Source organism: Dipodomys merriami, unplaced genomic scaffold (genome assembly GCF_024711535.1).
Source record: "Dipodomys merriami isolate MVZ:Mamm:240054 unplaced genomic scaffold, mDipMer1.0.p SCAF_51, whole genome shotgun sequence".
NCBI lineage: Eukaryota > Metazoa > Chordata > Mammalia > Rodentia > Heteromyidae > Dipodomys > Dipodomys merriami.
The window spans coordinates 7,082,041-7,109,305 of record NW_027206080.1 but is presented as its reverse complement, the minus strand read 5'-3'; the positions used below and the strand labels follow the sequence as shown (position 1 = coordinate 7,109,305).

The 27,265-nt window shown below is 42.8% G+C and overlaps 1 protein-coding gene and 1 long non-coding RNA gene across 3 annotated transcripts in view; one reads left to right on the top strand and one right to left on the bottom strand.

Annotated features, from left to right (window-relative positions):
- Positions 1-27,265, bottom strand: part of Jcad (junctional cadherin 5 associated) — a 96,886-nt gene that overhangs the window by 45,890 nt on the left and 23,731 nt on the right. The window contains exon 1 of one of the 2 annotated variants that reach the window (XM_069998219.1): positions 1,713-1,801. The exons of the other annotated variant lie outside the window; for it this stretch is intronic. The gene's annotated coding sequence lies outside the window, so the exon portion shown is untranslated. Of the gene's footprint in view, positions 1-1,712; positions 1,802-27,265 lie in introns of those variants that run through there. 2 annotated transcript variants of the gene reach the window in all.
- Positions 1,800-15,626, top strand: LOC138810870 (uncharacterized). Its single transcript, XR_011367253.1, has 3 exons — positions 1,800-2,082; positions 14,593-14,760; positions 15,384-15,626. It is a non-coding gene; the product is annotated as an uncharacterized lncRNA (long non-coding RNA).

The following is a 27,265-nucleotide window of genomic DNA, read 5'->3' as shown; positions in this document are numbered from 1 at the left end:
GAGAGACCTTCAGGAAACTTGTTCAGATGCTGACAAAGAATTAGACTTAATAACAAGGTAAATAATTAAGTTTCATCCCACAGAACATTATGGATAAACCAAAGGGACTTAGCAAACTCTTAATTTCAAATTAAAACCAACACAACTCCCACGAAACAGAAATCTCTGTAATTTCCAGAGATCTCTAAGTATTCCTGCTTGGCTAGCTGACCTCAATCTACTCATTGTAAATCCGGAGGTTTTATTTATCCAGCCAGTGATCACTCCGTTTACGACATTGAGTTGTTGTTGTTGTTGTTTTTCTTGGTTAGAGAATTTATCATTCTGGTTGCCAGCATCTCCTCTTGGCCCTTCCCAAGGAGCCTAATGCTCTTCTAACGCTCATCCCTAGTCCCTGGGATGTCTATTCTAAGTCTGAAAAGACAAAATGCCAAGCAATGAAAACACAAAACCGTGGGACAAACATCCTTTAAACTGTCATCACCAAAAAAAAAAAAAAAAAGAAAACCTGGGAGTGGTGAGATCCAGGCCAGACACGCAGGCTCCCCGCCTGGGGAGAGCTGCATGCGTTTGGGAGGTGAAGCAGCGGAGGAGGACTCCCCCAAATCCTCGGCTCTTACGCATCACGGTGAGGGAGGACCGGGGCACCAGCCAGGTTGTGCTGGAGTAAAGTTCCATTTTGTTTTTTTTATTTTTTTAAACTAGTGAGATCTCAGCTTCCTTTTCAAATCTGCACACTAACAGGACTCGGCTGCTTCGGCCAGTGACCAGGAGTGGAATGTGGTTATGGGCATCTAGGAAGACGCTGGCATCTGGGGGCGAACCGTTGGCGAGTGGGGGAGGTGGAGACCTCGCTGGTGGAGAGGTGGGCGCGGAGACTCCATCCAAAGGATCCCCCCCCCCCCCAAAGGAGCTGAGGAACGGGATTTGCAGACATCCCTCCCAGAGGCGGGGCCCTTTCCTTTCTCTCTCTCTCGCGCGCCTCCCCGAGCAGCCTGGGGCAGGGCTGCCCGGGGCACGGGCGGTGAGGCTGCCGCGATTAGCGCCCTCCCTAATCCCCCGTCCCGAACAGCCCGCGCCTGGGTGGCAGCGTTCAGTCCCCCGCGGAGACCGAGCGGAGCAGCCGCCAAGCCAACTCCCACCGTCCCGCCCCGCAGGGTCCCCCCGGCGAGGACCCGCACGGAGGCTGTCAACCCCAGGGGGGCAGGGGCGTGCGAAGCTGGGGGGCGGGAGTGGGCAGGGAGGGGGACCGGCCCGACCCGCGCAGCGGCGATCAACCCGGGCGGGGCGGCGCGAGACCCCCTCCCTCCCCGCCCGAGCCTCCCCGCGCCCCGGGGCGCCGCGAGCCCCAACGCCAGCCCGGCCTCCGACCCGCCCGAGGCAGCCCCGCGCGGGGTCGGCACCTGCGGGCCGGGGAGACCCTCCCGTCCCGGGGGAGGGGAGGGGGGCGCCCCAACCCCGAGGTTGCGGGCTTGGGGCCCCGCCGCGCGGCCCGGCTCCGGGACTCGGGCGCACCTCGGCGGGGATCCCGGCGGGGCTGAGACCCCCCCCCCCACACCCCGAGCGCGGGGGCGAAGGCACCTTGTCCCGACCGGAGAAGTTGGGGGGCAAGCGCCGCCGGAGGCTGCGGGCCAGGCCCGTGAGGCGCTGGGGAGGGGGGACGAGCCAGATGGATAGTGGGGGTCAGGAGCGCGAGAGACGTTAGGACTTACCGAGTGCTCCCCCCATACTATCCCGCGCCGCCGCCGCCGCCGCCGCCGCCGCCGCTCTGGCCGGCCGGGGACCAGCGCCACCAGCCCCGCCAGCAGCCGCCCTGGCCGAGCATGCCCGGAGAGCCGCGGATCGCCCCGCCCACTGCCCACGCTCGCCCCGCCCACGCCCGGACTATCCCCGCCCACCGCCTGCTCTTGCCACGCCCCCGCCCGGGCTCTCCTCCGCCCATTGCATGAGCCTCGCTCCGCCCACTCCCGAGATCTCCCCGCCCACTTCCCCATACTCTGGCACCTGGCAAACAGGGCAGCATCAGGGCAGAGCCTGGTGCACAATCCTCAGAGGCCTGACTCAGAATCTACAAGAATCCAGGTGAGCTGACCACTCTTTCTCTCTTCTCGTGGCTTGTGTTTGGGCTATGTCAACCAGGAAAAGCCCATCTATAGAGAGATACTTAGGAACACCCACATACACACAAGCACTCATATACAAGTCACACAGTGATGCACATAAGCAGATTCATATTCAGCCACACATAGGCTCACATAAACATATCCATAAAACACACTGACATAGAGCACAGACAATAGCAAACACTGCACCTACACATAAAAGCACCAGTGATGGCATGAAAAGCAGGTAAGAGTGACCCCAACCCTCCCCCATGTTTCTCTTGGAGCTGCAAAAAGACTGATCTACTGCCCAGATCTGCACTGGTGCAACATTCTCAGACCTTGGAGGGCAGAGAGAAGGCATAACATGATAAACTTTTCTTACAAGCTGGAGAAAGGCAGGAAGTGATGTCTAACTCTACCTAGTCAACAGTGAAAAGCACAGCCAACCAGTGTCATTGAAAAATCGAGTTTTCAGAAAGCCATTTAGCTACTCGCTACTTAAAAAAAAAAAATCATTCTTGCTAATAACTAAAAACTTCCACTATGTCCTCATGTCTGAGCCTGATACGCTCCTCACAGGGATCATATAACTAATTAAGCCCCAAAAGAAAAAGGTCCTTTATAATCTAATAAAAAGTGGGGTAGGGAAACTCCAAACCACTAATGCTGGAAAAGAAATAACAATATAATTAAGTGCTGTATTCCATTATCAACAGGACAACTAAGGAAGCAAATAAGGGAACATGGGAGGGTCAGCTCACAGGAAGGTCCTGGGAATCTACTGATGATTCCTGCTTTTAGCGCTTGGCATACATGATTCAGGCCCAGGACAGGCATGAAGAAAATGCTAGCTACCATCACTAATACTGCTACCAAAGGTGTAGTTTGTGCTGAAACCATTAGGAAGACTGTGGGGAACACCTTGAAAACAGGTGGGTTGAGACAAGGCAGAGACACAAACATCGTGTTGTGACTAGGAAACTAAGATGGGATTTTTTTTCATTATTTTCCTAGAGGAAAATGAAACACATTTGGAGGAGGCAGTTATTAATAGTTGTGTTATTAATTCTTATCAAAAAAGCATTTTCCAGGTATGGATTGTTTCAATGACATACACAATCTGTTTCTCCTCAATTCACCAACTAAAAAGTAACCTTGTGTTGTCTTAGGGTACATCTATATGTGTCTTTTCTAAAAACAAAATCACGTATCTCTATATGTATCACAAATGTATATGCATAATTACATACATGGGTATGTGTATCTATAAAATGCATAGGCTGTGTGTGTATGTATATATATATATATATATACATATATATATAATTACATGTCAGACATACACAGAGCCAAATGTGACTAAGAGGAGACGATTATAGGTACTGGATTGAGGTTAGGATTTTCCTTCCTCGTGCAGGGCTGGGGGTGGGGGGGGGGGGAGAACCATCCAGCCCTTAGGCTGTGGAAGGCTTAAGAAACGTTTTGGTATATGTTGGGACAGGCACGTATACTTCTCTTGGTTGCCTGCAGCCATCTGCCTATATTGATCATTTTGTTTGGGCCCAGAAGGATGTTATAAATATCCAAATCGCCCTTGGAAGAAAAAAGTTCCCACCTCTCCCAAGACAATGTCATATTGTTGAGTTTCTGGGTCACTTCCACAAAAGTTTTATAATGTAGCTGAAATGCTTTGATATTGCAGTAGAAAATGACCTTGATACAATGCTAGGAAAGAATATAAAGCTAAATAAGAAATGGTGAAAGCCGGATGCTGGTGGCTCAGGCCTGTAATCCTAGCTACTTAGGAGGCTGAGATCTGAGGATCGCTGTTCAAAGCCAGACAGAGCAAGAAAGTCCATGAGACTCTTATCTCCAATTAACCACCAGAAAACAGGAAGTGGTATGGTGGTAGAGCGCTCCCCTTGAGCTGAAGAGCTGAGGGACAGCGCCCAGGCCCAGAGTTCAAGCCCCACAGCGTACAAAAGAAAAAGAAAAAGAAATGGTGAGCTGGATGCTGGTGGCTCACAGCTGTAATCCTAGCTCACTCAGTTGAGTTAGATGCAGGGATTACAGTTCGAAGCCAGCTCTGGCTGGCATGGTTTAGCACTAGTTTTGAGGGGGAAAAAAAAAGCTCAGGGACATTACCCAAGCCCTGAGTTCAAGCCCCAGGACTGGCGCACGTGCGTGTGCACGCAAACACACACACACACACACACACACACACACACACACACACACACCTGAAGTAGAGTTGTGGCCCAACTGGTAGAATGCCAGCCTTAAGCAAAAAAACCAAGCAGGAGGGCAAGTCCTTAAATTCAAGCTCTAATACTGGCACATAAAGAAAAAAAAAAAAGAATAATGAAAAAAAAATTACCAGAAAGATTTTTGGAGGGAAGGTAATGAAATTGCAATGCTAGAGATTCAAGAGAAGATGGCAGGATTCCAAGCATGGCTCAAAAGGTAGAGCAAGGGTAAGGCTCTGAGTTCAAAACAAAGTACCACACACAGGACAATGAATTTACAATTTCAAAGATTTCAAAAATGTTTGTGCTCTCTTGACCCTGGCTCTTTATCAGGATGACCTGGTTTCAAAATGCTTGGCTTCCTCTTTATTTAGTACTGAGCCATCACTAGCTTGTACAAATGCTTTCCAGCCCTGACCAAGGCCATTTCAGATGAAGAAACAATAATGAAAAAGAAAATTAGCAGAGACGATGGTAGTAGTACTGAAAGTCAAAGACAGAGGTAGAAGATTTTTCTGAAGATCTAGAAATAGAATTAAGAGACAAAGGAGGGTTAGGCTAGAAAGAAGCACACCTCTGATTTAAATGTGAGAAAAAAAAACATGAGAAAATAAAACCATTTGGCTAATTTCCATACTGATTATAAATGCCTGGCATGAGATGACAAACAGGAGATGGGGGAAAAACAGAGATATAAATAAGTATCTATAGGTAAAGACAGATCCATATTTATATTTTATTCCTACCCATGTACACATAACACATATGTTTATCATTACAGTTTTATAGAAGAGGACATTTCTTCCTAAGTCGGGCTTTAGTAATTCAGAAAACACCTGTGTACATTTTCTTTTGACCTCAACAGGAATGGCATTCTTTCCCCTAACCTAATCTGGCAATCACCACCCACTTTCCTGACTCTTTGGTCCCTTTCTGTCACTTATTTGATGTGAGGAGATTAGAGCACAGGAAAAAATATCTCTATCATTTACATGATGGAAAATATAAAATATAATGGAAAACAATGTCAGCGTGATGGTTTAGAGATCTAGCACAGCCTGTGAGCATGTGCTAGGAGCCAGCCCGGATGCTCAATGTCCCCGCCTTCCTGTGTGTCCTGGACAAGGGATTTCACAAACTCAGGAAGGAACTTGGATTACTGAGTCATGGGGCAGATGTGCAACGACCAAAGAAAGAATGCGTAAGGGTCTACTTAAAGGGGGAGGGGAGAGGCAAAACCCTTGTTTCTTTACTTATGGCTTTTTTTCAAAGACCTAAAATAACCCTCTTCTCTACTTCCTTTCGGACTCTGCTCTGACCACTATAAAGTTTCCTTTAGTTGATTTAGACATTCTTTGATTTTTTTTCTGCCTTTCGTCTGATTCTAGTTCTCATATTTACTAAAGAAGATGAATGTTCTTGATAAAACTTGGATGCTCTCTTGTGGATGTGTTCAGGAAAGTTGAACAATGATGCCTATACAAAAACTAGATGAGGTTTTATGGAATGAAGACAGACATTATATTATAATAAGCATTATATTAATTATATTATTACATTAATGGGCATTATATATTAATTCAAAGCTATACTGGCTAGTTATTTTTAACCATGACCTAGACATTGCTTTCCCAAGGTGAACTATGTAGACCTATTTCAGGATCAACTGAGAGGAGGATTTGACCAATAGATTCCTGGTCTTTATTAACCAATGGCACAATCAGAACTTCTAATTTGTACAGATGAGACTCTGGGATCTCATCAAGCAAATTCCCCAGATGATTCTAGTATACAGTAAAGGAGCAAGGATGGAGTGCAAGAAAGGGAAACACTACGTTCTGAGAGAATATAACAGAATGACTGACACTCAATTTACACTCAGAAAGCAATATTGCCAGTGCTAGTGGCTTATATCTATAATCCTAGCTACTCAGGAGGCTAAGAGGAGGATTGAGGTTCAGAGCCTGTCCTGACAGAAAAGTCTCTGAGGTTCTTATCTCTAATTAACCAGCAAAAAGACAGAAATAGGGGTGTGGCTCAAGTGGTAGAGCCACTGAGAAAAAAACCAAGTGAGTGTAGAGGCTCTGTGTTCAAATCCCAGTCATAGTCATAGCAATCAGCATATGTCGTGCTGGGCCATCAAGCTGAATCACAGCAGTGTCCTTCATTCATCAAGTTCATTCACTGTTTGGTGCTGATAACTTAGAAGGTTTAATAGCGAAACAAAGTATATAACTTTAGAGACCAGGAAAGAAGGCAAACACTTTTCAATCACATACTTTCAGTCTAAGGACACTGAATCACTGTGGTGTTACTTTGTTTTTAAATTACTGGCTATCTTTGAGTCAGCTTTTTCCCACATAAGGCTACCCATTGACAGAACACAGCTTCTCTGTCTCTTTCTCAAACCCTGTCAACACTCATCAAGGGTGATGGTTTACTAGCAGTGGACAGAGCATTCCAAACATCTTCTGCTCATGCCCTATCATTCTCTCCCAGGTTCATAAGGAAACACTCAGTGATTGCTCATTCCTCCTCAAATGGCAGTGCCCAGCTCGGGACTCATTGGGACAGGAGATATTAATGTGGCTTCCCAGTAGAAAGATATGTAGCCAGCACCAGATAGGATCAGACCTCTGGGTAGCCTCTCTCTACCTAGACACTAGCAAATCAAAAATCATTAGGATCAACCCAGGTATTGATGACTTTATGACCCATGTATGATTTTAATTTTAAAATGAGAATTATGTGAACAACTAGAATGAAGATGTAGCTTGGTGATATCGTGTTTGCCTATCATGTATAAGGCTTGAGTTTGGTCACCAGCACTGAACACAAATAACCATGAATGACTATGAGCCAAGTTGGTTGCCAACATTAATTGCAAAAAGTATGTTTCTGTCACAGAAGAAAATGATAGGTCAGTGTGGGGGGAGGGAGTAGGTGGGTGCGTGAGGAGGTGGGGGGGGGATTTGCTAGTCCTGAGCTTTGAACTCAGGGACTGGATGTTGTCTCCAGGCTTTTTTGCTCAAGGCTAGCACTTTACTAATAAGAAAAACCTGCCATTATCAGAACTAGCTCAATCTGGTAAGGAAAAGCCTTCTATTGCCAGAAGCAGCCTCATCAGAGCTAGCTTGTTAAGTCATTTTGAAGAAATTGTAACCTGTAACCATTGGGGTCCACTGAAACTCAAAATACCTGTGCTCTACCTGGAACTAAAACCTGGAACCCAAATGCCATAAAACAATTGCATTCCTGTCAGTCAGGGCTCAGACTTCTTGGAGTAGGAACTCCTCTGGGCCCTCTGAGTTCAATACTGGGATTGCAACTTGATTCTTCCTGGAGTGTTTTCTGCAACATTACCACTTGAGCCACTTTCAGCTTTTTGGTAGTTAATTGGAGGCAAGAGTCTTATGGGTTTTCCTGCCCGGGCTAGTTCCAAACCACAATCCTCAGATCTCAGATTATAGGCATAAGCCACTGGTGCTTGATAAGGTTCTTTTTAAATCAGTGATGGGTTGCAGGACAGAATGACATCAAAGCAGGAGGGAGAGATGAAAACCACCTTTCCTTTAGCCTTTCTCTTGAGCTAGGCACTGAGCAAGGCCTTGACTTACATTCTTCCATGTGTTCAGGTCAGCTTAATTAAGAGGATTGCATGATTTTGAGGTAATTGTCCCATGTAAGTATGGAAGAAGATGCTAATCTCCAATTAAACAAAACTTTCCATCCAATTATCTGCCTGCTTTTGTAAAACTTCCATTGTATTTTGTTTCAACTTTGTATTAGCCTTCCATCACTATGACAAAATACTTGAGATAATCTTCTTATATAAGCAGGAAAGATTAATTCACTATTTTACAGTTTCAGAGGTTTGAGATCATGGCTCTGTTACTTTGTAAGGCAGAGCATCATGGCAGGGAATCTGTGTAAGAATAAAGCTGCTGATGGAATGCTAGCCAGGAAGCAAAAAGATCCTGGAAAGGCCAGGCCTCCATTATTCCCTACCAGGACAAACCTCCAGTAAGCACCTAGCATCCTTTTACTAGGCCCTACCCTCTAAAGGTACTACCACCACCCAACAGTATTAGAGGCTGGTGACCAAGCCATTCACAAGTATGACTTTGAGGGAATATTTAAGACCCAAGCCTTAACAAGCCCATTCTACAGCATTTTCAAAATATCTATCCTAGATTTGCTCATCAGCATGAATACTTGAATAGATGACTAGATTCTGAGTTCCTGATAGAAGAGGATTGCTCATCTCTGTATCCATTTGGCATCCATCAGTCTTTACGCCCAAACAGCAACCAGAGTTGTTGACAGAACCATCTACCTTCTTTCCTTTCACTTACTGAGCCAGTGTTTTTGCTGCACTAAATCAGCCCAGAGCCTGGAACTAAAACCAAGAGAGAAAATGGAATTACCAGAAATTATGCAAACTCGACAACTTTTGAAACCCCAATAAAAGCTGTGGACTTGACCTTTCTCTTGCTCCTTCTGCCTTCTTACCAACCCTAGGGCTTCACCTCATGGTTTTGTGTGGCTTACTGCTTTTCTAGCCTTTAATCGTTTCTTTCTATGGCATTGAACATGGATGTTAGCCTCATGTACCTGGATTTTATGTGTGTGTGTGTGTGTGTGTGTGTGTGTGTGTGTGTGTGTATGTGTGTGTGTTTGAGTTTGAATTTGAGTTTGAGCCCCCATCTCAGACAAAAATAAAAGGAAGAAATGGCATTTTCAGTTTCAAGGACATTTCCAGGACTGTCATGAGCCTAACATGTGTTAAGCCCTAGGTTCAACCACTAGCACATGTGTATGAACAGATGCACATACTACCATCACCACGACCACTGTCAACAACAACAATAAAAGTCATAAACTAAGACCTAGGCACCAATCAGGTTACCAAAGAAAAAGACAAAATGGCCAGCATGTAGATTCTTGGTCAATTCAATTTAATATCTGTCTGGGGTGTTATTTTTGTTTTTCTGGTGTTCTATGTACACCCAGCTTACTTTCCTAAACCTACTTGTTACCCTCTTCTGTGCCTAAGTGATGTATCAAATAGATTGCATGTTTAATTCTTTTTGAAAAAAATCAAATGTTCTAAAAGCAATATTAAAACATACAAAAAAAAGAGGCTGGGTACCAGTGGCTCACACCTGTAACCCTAGCTACTGAGGAGGCTGAGATCTGGGGATCATGGTTCAAATCTAGCCCGGGAAAGGAAAGTCCGTGAGACTCTTATCTCCAATAAACCACTAGAAAACCGGACATGATGCAGTGGCTCAAGTGGTAGAGCACTCGCCTTGAGCTGAAGAGCTGAGGGACAGAGCCTAAGCCCGGAGTTCAAACCCCACGATCGACCAAAAAAAAAAACCAAGAGGCCAAAGTGGAAGATCAGTGGCTTGTAGAAACACAGCTAAAGAGCTAACGAAATCACTCACATGAAAGTCAGCTTTCACCAACCATAATTGAAAAATAACCTTGAAAATCCAAACCCAGTGTTTTATCTAGATGGAACAATTAGCTAGTGTCTCTAAGTTCCCAAGTAACTGGCAGTCTTTCCTTTGCTGCACTCCTCCCCACAACCTAGTGCACTTTTTCCAGTCAGCACTGATAAGGACTTTCAGGAAGCCTCATTTCTGCACATAGCTTTCATCTCTGTGGACATGCTTGCAGCAGCCTCTTCATGCAATGCGTCATTGAATGCAATGTTCAACTGGTCAGCAAGGAATTTAATCTACTGTGTAGTTTTCTCAAGACAGGCAGGTGTCTTCACTCTTTGGTCTGTATATAGTTTCACAGCCTTCCTTGTAGCTCTTGATGGCTGGAATGTGAATTCAAAATTTTGCCGAACCTACCAAATACCTGCAAGGTACCATAACTAGTCACCGAAGTTGTATTGTATCCACCTGTCTGTGTCTTCTCCCCTTCTATACAGCGCTCACTGGAGCTAGAATACCATATGTTCTTGGAGCAGATGCCATTCATAAACAAAATGAGTATTTTTTTGAGGGAACACTTTCATTTACAGTCATGAGCCACCTGTTCATGTCACGCACTACCTGTTTAAATATGGGGTTCTGATAGATTCTATATCATTAGGGATTAATAGAAATGTAGCACATTTCCTAGTTATTGATTCTTTGCTGGCACCTCATAATGCATGGCAATGTTATTAGTACAGTTCCATTCTTCCCATCTTTCCTAGTGAGTTATAATAATAATAGGGCCCTGGTACCTGGCAAATTTCCAGCGATAGTGACACACTAAGGGCTGTGAATACCCAATCTTATAATACTGAACAACTCAGGATGGGAAAGGCAATTTTCAGCCATCTGATAGACTATTTTAAGCTCTTACTAATTACATTTGTGGAAATATACTTAAAAGTTAAGGAGAAGTAGAAGCTGGCACCAGGGGCTCATGCTTGTAATCCTAGCCACTTAGGAGACTGAGATATGAGAACTGAGCTTCAAAGCCAGCTTAGGCAGATACAGCCTATCTCCCATTAACTAGCAAAATGCCAGGCTGGAAGTATGGCTCAAGAAGTAGGGCACCAGCCATGAGCAAGCAACTTGAGTGAGAGTCCAAGTCTGAGTTCAAACCCCACCAAAGACTAGATAGGCTGTAATCTAATCTAATACAGCACACATCTATCAATTTATTATTTGGAAAATATAGTGGTCAGTGACTATTGGCTATGAACCCAGAGGCAGCACTTAGAAATCTGCAGTTTTCAAACAAACCCTGTGGTTTACATTGTGCTTTAAAGTTTGAGGTCCACGGTATGTGGTGACCAGTCCACACAGTACTTAATACTGACAAGTGCTCCAAGCAATACCTTAGTAATCCTTGTTCCCATTTGAGGAGCTGAATGTATTCAGAGGGAAGTGCTTCCCACTTCCTCTGCCTCTGTTAGGAGGTGACCCAGCTTCTAGGGGAAAGCACCAGCAATCAGACATGCGGTCTGAATATCAAGGCTGCCATTTGTGGTGTGTCTTCAGAGAAAATGACCTCCAGCTCAGTGTCTTCATACGCTAACAAACAGTTTGTTTTGAGGCTTCAATGAGATGTTATATGAAAGCATCCAGCACAGAGTCAACATTCTGAAAATTAGCTGTTCCTGAAGTTTCTGAAGTTCATGAGCATGCTGACAGAGATGCAAAGCATCTGGCATATCATGATATTCTATGAACCCAAGGTAACTCCCATTTTGGGGAAGTAAATATAATGGAGCACAGTTCCCACATTTGTTGACTAATATGGGTGGAAACCATTTCTTTTGCTTTTTTTCTTTTTTTAGCTGAGACTGGGACTCAAATATGACAACTGATGCTTTTGTTCATTGACTATCTTGGTACCAACAGAACCAGTCTCCAACCCCAGAAAGAAATAATTTTGTATTTTTTTTGTGGAAAAATGTTACAGAGATAACGTGATTAAACACATTTTAGGGAGGACCATTTGACTTAGCCTTTTCATTGTAAAGCAAGATTATACTTTCCTCCCTTCCTTCCCTCCCTCTCTTCTCTTCCCTTCTCCTCCCTCACTCTTCCTTCCTTCCTTCCTTCCTTCATCCTTCCCTCCCTCCCTTCCTCCCTTCTTTTCTTCCTTATTTAGGAGACCAGCATTGCCAACAGCATGTGCATTTTCAAGTTAAACAAAGCATCAGAATGTTTTAAAGTTATTGAAACACCATGAAATACTCTGAAAAGGGCAAGATATATGTTCTGCCAGGGAACCCAGACAGCACAACTTTCCAAAAGAACACTTTAATGAGAAGCCTCTAATGTGAAACATGAGGTTTCAGAGCTTCGTCAGAGCATATGACTATGTATATATGTGTGCTTGTGTGTGAGAGAGACAGAGAGACAGAGAGACTGAGAGAGACAGAAAGTCAGGGAGAAGAGGGACAGAAAACTGATGATTTGGAGTTTAGAAGGGTAGTTTGGCCCCAATGTCAAGAGAATGAGTAAGTGTGGTAGAAATCTTATTTTTAAATGCACTGGCCAAAGTATACCTATCTGAAATCAAATGAGGAGAGAATAAATGGTGGGTGAATAAGTCATAATACTCAATGCACACATATAAAAATAGAACTAGTAACTCAAGGGATGGGTGGGGTTGAGAGAGATTAAGGAAAATCATGAAAGGCATGCAATGTACTCATAAACTGACATGGTAAACTTAAACTCCATTGTACAACTACTCACAGATAATAAAAATATTAGAAAGAATCCATAAGGACTGGGAATGGAGCTCATTGGTAGAGTGCTTGCTTAGCACGCATGAAGCCCTGAGTTCAATTCCTCAGCACCACATAAACAGAAAAAGCTGGAAGTGGCCCAGTGGCTCAAGTGGTAGAGTGCTAGCCTTGAGCTGAAGAATTCAGGGACAGCACCCATGCTCTGAGTTCAAGGCCCATGGCCAGAAAAGAAAAAGAATACAGAAAAGTAGAACAACCATAACAAGGGTATTCTTTGAGGCATGGCTCTTCCTTTGAATATTGACATCAACAGATACCTGTAACTAAGATAGGGCTTAACTAACCGTTCCCCTGTTCTTTCCAATTTAATGGGAGAGTCTCAAAGAGGCAACTGGCCAAGCTGAAAGTAATATGACCATGTTAGAAACTCTCTGAAAACTTCAGTGATTTCACATTCAACTATTCTCTGTGTAGTTTGAGCCAGATTCTCTGACCCAAACATTCAACCAACCTGCCTCTGAAGGCCTGGCTTCTATTTTTTAATTTCCTCAGGCGGATGGTATCTCCTTGCACATATTTCTGGATTGTGCAGGGATGGTACTGATGTGCACAGCGCTGTATCCACCCAAGGTATCATGGCAACAACTTCCAGGGAGGGGCAACAGCATCTTCAGCTGTGCTCACCTCCAGATGCCAGTGATGCTCATGAGGAAGGAGAATTTGGAAAGGTTGCAAAAGAAGATTCTAGAACCTCAAAAGGAGGAGGATGCTGGAGAAGGACATCATGCAGCCTGTGTTAGCAGTCCATGTCTACCACCCCTTTCTTTTATGTCCACACACAGCTGCTTCCTCATTTAAGAACCAGTACATTCTTTCCATTCCCCATGGCAGGTTAGTTTTTAAAATGGCTTAATCATTTTATTAAATTCTAATTGTACAAGCTAGAAATCTATACAGACTTATAGAAAGCATATTATTGCGGAGGGAAAAAGGCTTGGGAATTGAGTGGGTTGGGAGTCATGCTAATCTCTGAAGGGAATAGTGTGCTTTGATAATGCCTGTTGATATGATGAAGAAGCCCATGGTATATATGCTCAAAACAGAGTTGTTTACACATTGTTTTTAATATATGAGTGTGTGTGTATACACGTGTGCGCACATGTATGCATGTACACATGCACATAGATCCTAGGGCTTGTACTCAGGGCCTATGCACTGTTCCTGAGCTTTTGTGCTCAAGACTAGCATTCTACTACTTGAACCACATCTCCACTTCTGGCTTTTTTTGTCATTAATTATAGATAAGAGTTTCACAGGGCTGGCTTGGCACCCCGATCTTCTGATCTCAGTCTCCTGAATAGCTAGGGTTATAGGCGTAAGCCACTGTCACCTTTTTTAGATTCTTTAAGAACAACATGTTATTCTCATTAAGCCCGTAGGTCTGCTGACACTTCACTTAGCTAATACTCATGTCAGTATCAACAACACTGACTTGTTCTTATTTAAGGAATAGGCCAATAGTTGGCTACGGAGATAGAATGTCTGAAATTTGCTCCAACTGTGAGGTTTTTAGCTGAACCTAAATTCTGAAGTCACCCTTGGAAACTACATCCAGCCTGGATAACAATCCTCATACAAAATGGAGCCACATCACAACCCAAGCAGAGGTCAACCTGTCAGAACCGATGCAGAAGAGCACCAAGGCACAAGCTGAAATGAGTAGATATTGAAAATCAGGGAGGGTTGTTTCAGGTTTAGTGACATCCCTGAAAGGACCAAGATGTTTCTAGAAAGAGTTGATCCCTAGGAAGAGCTTCCACTGTTGCATCCTCGTTATAACACTGACTTCAAAGTTCTGTCCCTTGTTCACTACCATTTTGATTGAGAAGACAAGTGCTGTTAACCTGAGATATTTGTATTGCTGGGACTTTTGTATTTTCACATCTCATTTATAAATATGGGACAACAGGGATGTTTTGAGTATTTGGTATCTGCTACAGTTTGGATCTTGAATATCTCCTCCCAGGTCCGTGTGTTAAAGAGTCTTTCTCCAGGGTGCCACTATCGGGATCCATGGAAACCTTAGAAGATAGAGCTCAGTGGGAAGTCTTTAGGTCATTGGAGACATGACCTGTGAAGGAGACTGAGCGGCCCTATTTTCTTCCACTTCTTCTCTTTGTTCTCTGGCTTGTAGGTGAGTGGTTTTGCTCTACCACACATTCAGCCACAATGAGCTATGTGACTACTCAGTCATCGGTTAGTCGACCTTACTTTCTTTACCAGTGAGGTATGGTGATGGAAAGCTGACTGACGCTGTGCCTACACAGAAACCTGACCAATATATCCTTCTAGTGTGATAGCAGCAGTGTTTTTATTCTATCACCTATTTGCAAGATACAGACATTGCTGACTACAGCTCCATCAGAGCTCCATGGATGCGCTTCCCACTGCATCCTGTTCAGCAAGGGATGGCCAGAATGCCAGAGCTCTTCTGTTATCCCTGTCCTAGTTTTTCAGTGACATTGTGAAGGACTATCACTGTGCATCTAGGACAATGTAAAGACATGTGTGCTGTGCTGCATAGCATCTCATTGCTAATCATTAAAGTCTAAATTAAACCCTAGTGACATGAGACTGACTGACAGTTATCCCCAGGTTCCCAGGGATCAAAGTCAGCGTGTGATCAGAGGTATTCTATGGTTACAGGCAGGAAGATACAAAATTTACTCTAGGCTGGTGAGAACCAGCCACAGGGAGAAGGAGGGACAGCAGGCACATGTTTAATTTATTTTGAAAGTTTTTTTCTTTTTTTTTCAGGGAGGGGAGAACTTACTTGCAGCTTACTGCAGAACTCACTGCCTAGGAAAGAGGCAGAAAAATGGCCCCAGACTTGTGAAGACAGTTGAAGCTGCAGAGTACTATTAACAAGGCAGCCTGCACAGCCACACAAAGCTTGTCTGTTTTTCTCTGTTGGAGGTACGAGCGCATCTACAGACCTCAAGGCAGACAGTAGATGGGACTGAGCCACCTAAGACCTTGACAAGAAACTGAGTCAATAAAAGTTACCTTCCTACTCTTTTATTTTCCATTTTGACAAGTATACATTTCAGTAGCAACCATCAGCTCTGTCTATTTTCAGAAGTTTGTAATCATCCCAACCCGAAACTCAGTATTCATTAGCCAGTAACTTCCTACTTCAGCTCCCTGGTAAAACTTAATTCTTTTCTTGTCTATAAATATACCCATTCCTAGTACCCCATACCAGCCACGGGGAGTGGAATATTTCTCATGTTGAATGGCATACTTCTCATTTTGCATATGAATTACTTTAGGTGGCTACTGCCTTTGAAGTTCTTCCATGTTGCATGCTTTCACTCCTTTTTTAAAGATGAATAATATACTATACTATAATGTACTATTCTTTCCATAGAGGGAGACAGTCATTAAATACTAATGATTAGCAATACTATACTACACAGGACCACAACATATGTGTCCTTAGTTTTACACACAGAGATTTTGCACACATACACACACAGAATATCTGTTTTATATATGTTATATACAGAGAATGGCATATGATATATATATATGTGTACATATTTATGCATATATACATATACACACAACATGCATACACCATTCTCCCTATATAATATATGTGTGGTACATATACTATTTATTTATTCGCCCATTGACAGACATGACAATGTGTGTGTGTGGTGGGGGGATGTGCCAGTAGTGGGACTTGAACTCAGGGCTTTATGATCTCATTTACATTTTTTGCTTAAGCCTAGCAATTGAAGGTAAGAGTCTAGTAAATTTGACTGTCTGTGCTGGCTCTGAACTATGATCATCCGATCTTTGCCTCCTGGATAGTTAAGACAGGTATGAGCCACCAGAGTCCCACAGGACATGAGGGTTTTTTTTATGTATTCTTATCATAAAGATGATGTACAGAGGGGTTACAGTTACATAAGTCAAGTAAAGAATATATTTCTTTTTGGACATTGTCACCTCTTCTCTGGCTCAGTCATGGGCGTTTTTGAGTTTTCTTGGTTTTTGTTTTGTTTTGTAAGTTGAGGGGCTTGAACTCTGGGCCTGGGCGCTGTCCCTCAGCTCTTCAGCTCAAGGTTAGCACTCTACTATTTGAGCCACAGCGCCACTTCCGGTTTTCTGGTGGTTTATTGGAGATAAGAGTCTCAAGGTCTTTCCTGCCTGGGCTGTCTTTGAATCAAGATCCTCATGGGCTGGGAAGGTGGTTCAGTGGTAGAGCGCTTGCCTTAGATGCTTGAGGCCCTGGGTTTGATTCCTCAGCACCACATAAGCAGAAAAAAAAATCTGGAAGTGGCACTGTGGCTCAAGTGGTAGAACGCTAGCCTTGAGCTGAAGAGCTGAGGGACAGCGCCCAGGCCCAGAGTTCAGGCCCCACGACTGGACCAAAAAAAAAAAAAAAAAGATCCTCAGATCTTAACCTCCTGAGCAGCTAGGATTACAGGCATGATCCACCGGCACCCAGCTTCATGGAAAATTTTTAATGCCATTTTGAACATCATTATCAAATACCTGTTTTGAGCCATACTTTCAATTCTTTTGTGTATATACCAGAAGTAGAATTGCTGGACCAGATGCTAATTCTGTGTTAACTTGCTGAGGATCTGCCAAACTGTTTTTCTCAGGGACTGGACCACTTTACATGGCCACCAGCAATGAACAGAGTTCCAACTTCACCACATTCTTGCAAACTGTGAGGTCTGCTCTGGGAAGGCAGGGCAGACTCCTCCCTCCGCTGGGCTAACTCTCCGCCCAGTAAGTGTGTCACTTAGGTAACTGGCACACCTGGAGGCAGTCACCCCTCCTCCAAGGTCACATTCTGAGCCACCTGGGGTCACACCTCCCATTGGACTGGGGGAGGCTCCCAGACCCAGAGGTCACATCTGCATCCAGTGTGGCCACACCTTCCCTCACCTGGCCCATCTTTCCCCTGCCCCTTCTCTACTTAAACCCAGGTGGGACACCAGCCTGCCCTTTGGGTCATGCCTCTCCACCATGCACAGGCAGACAGTTCGGTGAAATAAACTTCTCTTCCTGCCTGAACACCGTGTGGTGTTCCCTTCATCAGCTACCTAATTAAACCTACCTATTTCATTTACCTAACACCAACAGTTGTTACTTTACTGTGTGTGGTTTATGAGACTGCCACCCTGATGGGTATGAAATGTTATCTCACTGTAGTCTGCTTTGTATTCCAGTCTTTTTCAATTTTTGTTACTAAGGATAAGTCTGTCTTTTCCTCTAAAATCCCAGGAGCTCCCTCTGGTCAACCAAACAATGTGTGTGTGTGTGTGTGTGTGTGTGTGTGTGTGTGTGAGAGAGAGAGAGAGAGAGAGAGAGAGAGAGAGAGAGAGAGAGAGAGAGAGAGAGAGAGAGAGAGAGAGAGAGAGAGAGAGAGAGAGAAACTTTTTTCCTGATGGCCCTCAGAGCTGGTTGGCAGGGATCTCAACTTGTCACTTTCACACTACACAGCCCATGAGACTGATTGGGATTGTAGAAAGATAGACAACATGAAGCAAGAGAGAACTTTGCACCCCCTCTGAAGCAAGATGAAGGCTTTCTTCCTTTCTTTCTTTTTAAAAATAGATCCTCAGCATCAGAGAGCTGCCATTTAAAGCAAACCAGGCAATTCACCCATCAAACCTGCAAAGACAGTGGAAGTAGATGTTCCAATGGTTTAATGGATAGACAAAAAGCAGCCCTCACAGGCTTGATCCTTTTGAGGAAAAAGCTGATCGCTCTGAGCTGACAGCGAGATCAGTAAATTATATCTGGGATAATTGGAAAGAGCTGAATCTTGAACCATCCATCAGAGGAGTTGCTCCTCTAATTAGACAGGCCAGTGGCAACAGGCCCTCTTTATACTTGTGCATAAAAGGGCCACAGACAATAGTGTATTTCTCTTTAGAACTAGCTGTGTGCAAGCTGCAGCTGGCTTCCCTCCTTGATATCACTTTGGAGGATGCTGCCACTGATTATGGGACCAATACAGGCAATGCTGAAGAGAGAAGGGTCATAGCTCACGTTCTTCAATATGCAACTGTAAAAAGAAGGTCAGATGTCATAGACATTGTGTATGTGTGTACTCTCCAAGCTAAGAACTTTATCTGATGATGTGAAGACACATGGATTGTCTGCCGTAGGGTCACATGACATATGACATGACTGCTCCCCCCTGGAAGAATAGAGGGCATCAGGAAAAGGAATGCCTTGGGATCCAGACTGTATAGACCATATCTAGCACTGATCCACCTGACATAGTCATGCTTAACTGCACATATGAAAACAGAACAGTTATATTTTACATTTCTCTCCTTTTTTCTTTCTTTCTTTCTTTCTTTCTTTCTTTCTTTCTTTCTTTCTTTCTTTCTTCCTTCCTTCCTTCCTTCCTTCCTTCCTTCCTTCCTTCCTTCCCTCTTTTGTGTGTGTGTGTGTGTAAGTCCTAGGGCTTGAACTCAGGGCCTAGGAGCTGTTTTGCTCAAAGTTAAAACTTTACCACTTGAGCCACAGCTCCACTTTTGGCTTTTGGGTGCTTAATGAGATGTAAGAGCCACTTGTACTTTACTGCCTGGGCTGGTTTTGAACTACAATCCTTATCTCAGCTTCCTGAGTAGTTAGGATTACAAGTATGAGTCACCACACCTGGTAATTATTTCTAATCGTTCTTGTTTATCAGTTATCTACATTTTCAAATGAGTCAGTGAGAAGGAAGAATAAGAAAGAAGATCCATATAAATCTCTTGGTAGAAAACAAATATAGGAAGTGTTTTCTTTTGTGTGTGTGTGTGTGTGTATGCTGATCTTGGGGCTTGAACTCTGGGTATAGGCACTGTCCCTGAGCTTTTTGCTAAGGCTAGTTTTCTATCACTTGAGTCACAGATTTACTTCTGGATTTTTGGGGTTAATTGGAGGTAAGAGTCTCACAGACTTTCCTGTCTGGTCTAGCTTCAAACCATGATCCTCATCATCGCAGCCTCCTGAGTAGCTAGGATTACAGGCATGACCCAGCAGCACCCAGTTTTCAAATAGTTTTTTTTTTTTTTTAATGAGTAGTCGTTTCCTAGGTTATGGACAAGTAGAATTGATTATCTTACTGTCTAGTAGTTTGGTCTAAACATTCTTGAATGGGGAGAAAAGAAAATCATTCCTCTTTTTGGAATTCTCATCTTAGAAGAACCACCAAGTTTGGAATCACCGCTTGCTTCTTTTTTCTAAAAGACTCCTTCCTTCCTCCTTCCAAACAGATAATATTCGGTACATTTCCTAAAGCTCTGAGTCAAGTTTAGGCCACCCTCCTACAGCCTCCTCCATCCATTCCCCCAAGCAAGCCAGTGCTGAACCCTGTGTGTTCTTTTCATATGGGACTGCAATGTTGGTGATACTTTTCCATCTGGTGGTCTGCTATTCACTCCCTTCTGCTTGCTTACATTTTTCTACAGTCTAGAGAATCATGTGCCATGAATTGCATCTGATCACACCACTCCTCTACAAACCGTTGGTAAAGGCTTTGTTCATTCAGATTCCTACATCACATCTTGCAGTCCAGTTCCTGCTCACTTGCTTCACAGATGATCAGCCACTCCCAACTCAGCATAACAGCCCCACCTCTCGCCACTCTCAGCCTATAATACCTGGCCCACTGTCCCCAGGAACCTCTCCACAGGCCATTGGCCCAATAGAACACTCTCTCCCCATCACCCTCCTGGCCTCCATTCAACTCCCTTCCAAGGCAATCACCCAGCAGGACCACAGCATGCTTTCCTCTAACTGCCCTCCATGGCTCCACCAGTGTCTTCTTGTCCTTGTCACCTGCTGCTCAGTTGGCTCCCTGTGCTACTTTTGCGTATGATACCAGCAGTTTTCCAAGACTTGTTCTCAGCTTAGGGAAAGAGGAAGAAAAACAAATTCTCTTTTCCACCAGAGCCTCCATGTTTGTTAGTTGCAGTAAATCTTAGAAATGTATATCAAATTTGCTAAAGCACAATGCATCGTTCCCTTACTCTGGCTCAAATTACCTCCCTACAGATCACTCTTGGTTCCAAGATGAAAAAAATGCTTCTTGAGGTCAAACTTAAAAGAGATCAATGTAACCTGGGTGAGAAAAAATTATTGGCAACTAGTGAGGTTAGATCATGAACTAATTTGCTAGATACGAAAAGAATAGAACCAGACAGCTATTTTTTGATATTTTATATATCTACCAGGAAGGAATTTTTGGATACCAACCCCCCCCAAATGTCAACTATTTTGATTCGTTTAACATAAAAGATTTAATTGAATCACCATATTGCAGAAAGAGTAGAACAGACAAGTCAGGTAAATTAAGGCACAGGGTGGAATCACGGCCAAAGATTCAAATACCTGCAGGTACTCAGAGTGACACAAGCTGACTCTGACCAAAAAGGACACTAGCATCCCTAAGTCGTGCTCTGGAAGAGCTTGTGTACATCTGAGACGTAGCAGCTCCCGGAATTAGTAACACGTCCTTAGAAAGTGTGATGGTGCCCTCAACTCCAGCAGTCACCTGCAGTTCTGTTGTGGAAGATGTTCTTTTTGTTTATGCCAATTGGCCAAAGGGCTAGTGGGTATAGGAATTTCTTCATTAACTGAAATTTAAACAGCTATGTTGCTTAAATATTATGCATACCTTTCTAATTGTGCTTTTACCTTTTTCTTGGAAGTGAATAATTAGGAATACATATTTATATATCTTACATATGATGGAGATGATAAAAACCTTAAAAAGTGCCTTGGAACAGATGGTAGTTTTAGAACAAAACAGATCCATTAGCTGTCAAACCCAGCTTCTCGTAGGATGAGAAATAGAATTAGTTCTCAGGTGTTGCTAAGAAAAGCTCTTAATCATTCTAAGATAAGTACCTTAGGATATGGATTCTTCTGTACAAAATGTGAAAGGAGATGACTGTAATACTCACAATTAATAAATGTCATAAACTGCAAAGAATAAGATTTAAAATTTTTCTGATCTGATGATGAGATAGAATCATTCAAATTGTATTTATAAAGATGATGCACATGATTTGGGACCAGTGTTAGAAATTTCCAGGGCTTTCCAGATATGTGCAGTTTTCCTGTTTCCATTCCTGGAATCTTTTTTTTTTAATATTTTACTTCCTATGTCAACTATCATAAAGAGGAAGAAACAATCTTTGATTTCGTAAAAGCAGAGATCTCTGGAGTATTTGTAGAGGAAGCAAATGATTTGTCTATTTCAAGCCAGAGCAGAAGAAGGAGTGTGATCCCTTTTTCTCCGTTCTTCCTTTCACCTCTACTAAAGGCTCTGAAAACACATTGCAAAGGAATGTTTCTATTAATAGCCACTTACACCAGGACTTGTGTACACGTGTGCTTGTGTGTATCTACTAGGTAAAATGTTTAGATAAATGACTACTTACATTTTTTATGATCACAAAGTGTGTTCCATTTTTGGTTGTTGTTTTATTTTTTATCTTTGCAGTACGGGGTATTGAACTCAGGGCCTAGTCTTACTAGCCCAGCAATCTAATCATCTGAATCATGCCTCCAGCCTCTTTCTGTGTTATTTATTTATTTATTTAGTTAGTTAGTTAGTTATCACTTTAGCCCTAGATGGAGCAGGGCTGCAATTCTCTTACCTATGCTTGTCACTACAGATGATAAGTGCCACTGCACCCGACTATTTGTTGAGATGATCTTTCAAAGTTTTATGTCCAGGCTGGCTTCAAACCATAAATCTGAACTGTCTTCACAAAGTTCACAGGGTTCACTTTGTGGTAATAGCAGTTGTTTGTGTACTCCACAACACAGGGTCTAGACAGATCTAGGAGCATTTTAATATAATTGATAAGCTTAATTGCCCTTTTAACTGGGTCATCAACTCTATGTGCTAATAATTCAATCCATAATGTTCCATGGGAATAAAATGGAACTTTTGCCCATCAGAATTACCATAAGTCAGGCATGAATCAGAAACACAGATTTAAACCATAGGAAAGAAAACATGCAAATGGACAAAAATTATGAAAATATTTGTTACTTATGGGGGGGAAGGAGTATGTGATTTTGACATAATAAAAAATATAATTTGATAATTTTGTGTGTCAGCTTCACAGAGACACAGGGTACCCAGATATTTAGTCAAAAATTTTCTGGGTGTTTCTATAAGGATGTCTTTGGATGAGATTAATATTTAAATTTGCATAATAATTAAAGCAAATTGACTTCCCTAACGTGGGTGGGCTTCCTCTCATTAGCTAAAGGCCAATGTTGAACAAATAGAATGATCTTGATCTGACTGAGAGAGTTCTTCCCATCTGACTCCCTTTGAACTGGACCACTGGATTTTTCCTGCCTTCAAACTCAACCTGAAATATTGGTTGTGCTGGATCTTGAGCTTTTTGTTCCATCAGACTTGAATTTACACCATCTGTTCTTCAGGGTCTCCAACCTCCCGAATCACTCTGAAGATTTCAGAACCTGTAGGCCTCCATAATGGGATGAGCTGATTCTTTATAATAAATTGTACATAAGGATGTATGTATGTATGTGTCTATCTGTCTGTCTATTGCCTATCCTCTGTCTATCTCCAAATATATCTTAAGAATGTTGTTCTTTTGGAGAACCACATGGAAAACATACAACAACCATTTACACTCGAAAGTAACCATAGTCAACGCCCATTCTATTTGTACTTTCACACCGTTTTCAAGCAGGTTTGCCTTCACATTCTCCTTTGACAAAAATGAAGAAGTAACAGTCTCAATGCTGGAGAGATGGGGACTTGCCACTCACCAGTCTCTTCTTGGTTTTATCTTTTGGTTTCTTTATGAACTCAAGATTAGTTTTCATACTTCCCCTACTTTAGATCTGATTGTCTTTTTTTGCGTTAAAGAGAGAGTGTCTCAAATTGTAAAGCCAGAAGAAAATAAAGACCTAAATAAAATCCACTATAAGCATGCACATAATAAAATTTAAAAGACGGTCCTATTCTGGTGGACCATCTGCTTTATTTGCCACTATTATTTTTATCTAGGCTTGTATTGGTCTTTGCATTATGATGGTATTTTTAAACTTACCAGTATGTTCCTACCATGATTTCTTCTAGCTAAATTTTGTAATAGATGAAGACAGGGTTCTCTTCTCCATAAGTTTGCTGTCAAATTATAGAGAAGATGTGTTGGGTTGCAATACAAACAAGAGTTTTTTCCAGAAACCTTTAAGAGCCCGTAAGAGCTGTGTAACCATGTGTAACCATGAAAGGTTACTGGCAAAGGGAAAAGAGCTTTCCAGAAAGGGGTAATATGACTTAAGAGCCCAACAAATGGGAACTTATTTCAAGAACTAAAGATATATGTCAAAAATTGAGTCCAGAAAGATGAGGCAGTGGTGCAAGATGATGGGTTGAGGTTGAAAATGCCCCCAAGTCATTTTGCAATGCACCAAAGCCTAATTACCCTCCATGCTTTCGCTACTTCACTCTACTTAAGTGATGTTCAATCCATGAAACTGTTTTCCTTTTTATCTTTTCTTTCTCTCTTTCTCTTTCTCTTTCCTTCCTTCCTTCCTTCCTTCCTTCCTTCCTTCCTTCCTTCCTTCCTTCCTTCCTTCTTTCTTTCTTTTTCAGTCATGGGGTTTGAATTCAGGGCCTGGGCATTGTCCCTGAGCTCTTTTGCTCAATGCTAGCACTCTACCACTTTAAGTCACAGCACCACTTCTGGTTTTCTGGTGGTTAATTGGAGATAAGTCTCATGGACTTTTCTACCCAGGCTGGTTTTGAACCACAATCTTCAGATGTCATCCTCCTGATTAATTAGGATTATAGGTGTGAGCCACCAGCACCTGGTTCCATGGAGCTCTTACTGCATACCTTATATACCTTCATAACAGGAACCTATGATATCATAGTTCCATTTTTCCAATTTCCAGTACCAATCTAGTCCTCTTTGTAGAAAGCCTGTCTTTTTGAGTGACCTTCTTTGAAATGTTGGTAATTGAAATTACATAGTAAATTGAATGGGCTGTAGATAAAAGTTAGCAAACTCTACATATCTTTTCCAATACCTTGGGAAAATGGGAAATTTAAATGTATTAAACTGGGCTGGAGGGCTGGGAAGGTGGCTCAGTGTAGAGTGCTTGCCTTGCATGCCTGAGGCCCTGGGTTTGATTCCTCAGCACCACATAAGCAAAAAGAAAAAAGCCGGAAGTGGCGCTGTGGCTCAAGGGGTAGAGCGCTAGCCTTGAGCTGAAGAGCTGAGGGATAGCACCCAGGCCCAGAGTTCAGGCCCCATGACCGGACCCCCCTCAAAAAAAACTGGGCTGGAGGGTGGCTCAGTGATAGAGTGCTTGCCTTGCATGCCTGAGGCCCTGGGTTCGATTCCTCAGCACCACATAAGCAAAAAGAAAAAAGCTGGAAGTGGTGCTGTGGCTCAAGTGGTAGAGCTCTAGCCATGAGCTAAAGAGCTGAGGGACAGCGCCCAGGCCCAGAGTTCAAGCCCCACAAAAAATTAAATTAAAAAAATAAATAAATGTATTAAACTTTCATCAAGAAGTATACTGCATTAATTTTTCTCAAAGATAAAAAACATATATACAAATACTAAAGAGTAACTTCAGAAAATCATCTAAAGACAAAGTCTGCATATTGTCTTTCTCTTTTTATGTATTAATATTTCTCCTCCCAACCTGGGTTAACAATTGCTATAAAAAGTATGTCAGGGAAGTGGCACTGTAGCTCAAGTGGTAGAGCGCTCACCTTGAGCTGAAGAGCTGAGGGACAGCGCCCAGGCCCAGAGTTCAAGCCCCACGACCGACAAAAAAAAAAAAAAAAAAAAAAAGTATGTCAGCAGTGCAGGGCATTGAGCCAAAGGGATAATTTTATTGGGAGACCAGAAAACAGCCCACTATTGAATTTGAAATGAGCTGAATTAGACAATCCATTCAGGAACCCACTTCTTTTTGTTTGGCTACTTCCAAATGTCCGAAGGTCCAAGATAAGAAGCTCTGTCTGTGTTTGAAATGTGCCAACATTCCCAACTTTGAATTTTCAGTCGTAAATTCTGCATGCTAAAGAGCTATGTCACCAATTCTTGTCATTAATGATGAACTAGTCTGGGTTGAATTGTAATACCACCTCTGCAAAAAGTCATCCAGTGCTTTGTTCCACTTGACCAATGACATCCTCATTTTTCTAACCATGCTACATCCTATAACTTGTACTGGATGAAGAAATACTAATCTGGAGGCTGGGAAGTTGGCTCAATGGTAGAGCTATTGCCTTTTACACCTGAGGCCCTGGGTTCAATTCCTCAGCACTACAAAAGAAAAAAGCCAGAAGTGGCACTGTGGCTCAAGTGGTAGAGCGCTAGCCTTGAGCTGAAGAGCTGAGGGACAGCACCCAGGCCCAGAGTTCAGGCCCCATGACCGGACCCCCCCAAAAAAAAAAGAAAGAAAGAAATACTAGTCTGATGGGGATTTCCTCCAAATGGTTTCAAACCAGTAGCCTTGAACTCTTTCCAATTTGCTGCATATATCCGGCACTGTTGGCTCATATCTGTAACCCTAGCTACTGAGGAGGCTGAGATCTGAAGACCACAGTCTGAAGCCAGCCTAGACAGAAAAGTTTGCCAGACTCTTATCTTCAAGTAACAAGCAAAATACCAGAAGTGGAGATGTGGCTCAAATGGTAGAGCACTGGTCTAGAGTGAAAAGCAACAAGTGTGGGACTCTCTAAGTTGGACTCACACTACTGGTATACACACACAAAAACAATAATCTAAAAACAAGGGAATTAGATAAGCCTGAAAATCAGAAGTAGTTTTCTAAACAGCTTACAGATATTTATTGCTCTAGTTTTAAGGCCCAAAATGGATTTCTTATTTTGATAGATTTTAATTCCTTGCTCACATAATCTTTAGCTGTCAGAACAATAGGGAAATATAAAGAAATGCATCCTAAAAATGGGATCCAAAGGTGCTATGATTTGGATATAGTTTGAGTGATTTTCCAAGACTCCATGTTTTTTGTTTTTTGTTTTTTGGGTCCAGTCGTGGTGCCTGAACTCTGGGCTGGGCACTGTCCCTCAGCTCTTCAGCTCAAGGCTAGCACTCTACCACTTGAGCCACAGCACCACTTCCGGCTTTTTTTTTTCTGCTTATGTGGTGCTGAGGAATCGAGCCCAGGGCCTCATGCATGCAAGGCAAGCACTCTACCACTGAGCCACCTTCCCAGGCTGAAGACTCCATGTTTTAAAATATAATCAAGGCTCCATCCATGATTCAAAATTTAATTCCTAATGTGAGGTATTAAAAGGAAAAAAATTTAATTTGACTATTTAGAGATGGGGCATTTGTATATTGGTGAGGACTACCAAACTCCCTCTTTCTTTCTTTCTTTCTTTCTTTCTTTCTTTCTTTCTTTCTTTCTTTCTTTCTTCCTTTCTTCCTTTCTTTCTTTTTTAATACTTCCTTCCTTTCTTTCTCTTTCTTTCTTACTTTCTTTTCTTTTTTTCTCTCACCCTCCCCCTTTTCTCTGTTCCTCTTTCCTTGTCTCTCTCTCTCCCTTCCTCCCTCCCTTCTTTCCTTCCTTCCTTCCTTCCTTCCTTCCTTCCTTCCTTCCTTCCTTCCTTCCTTCCTTCCTTCCTTTCTTCC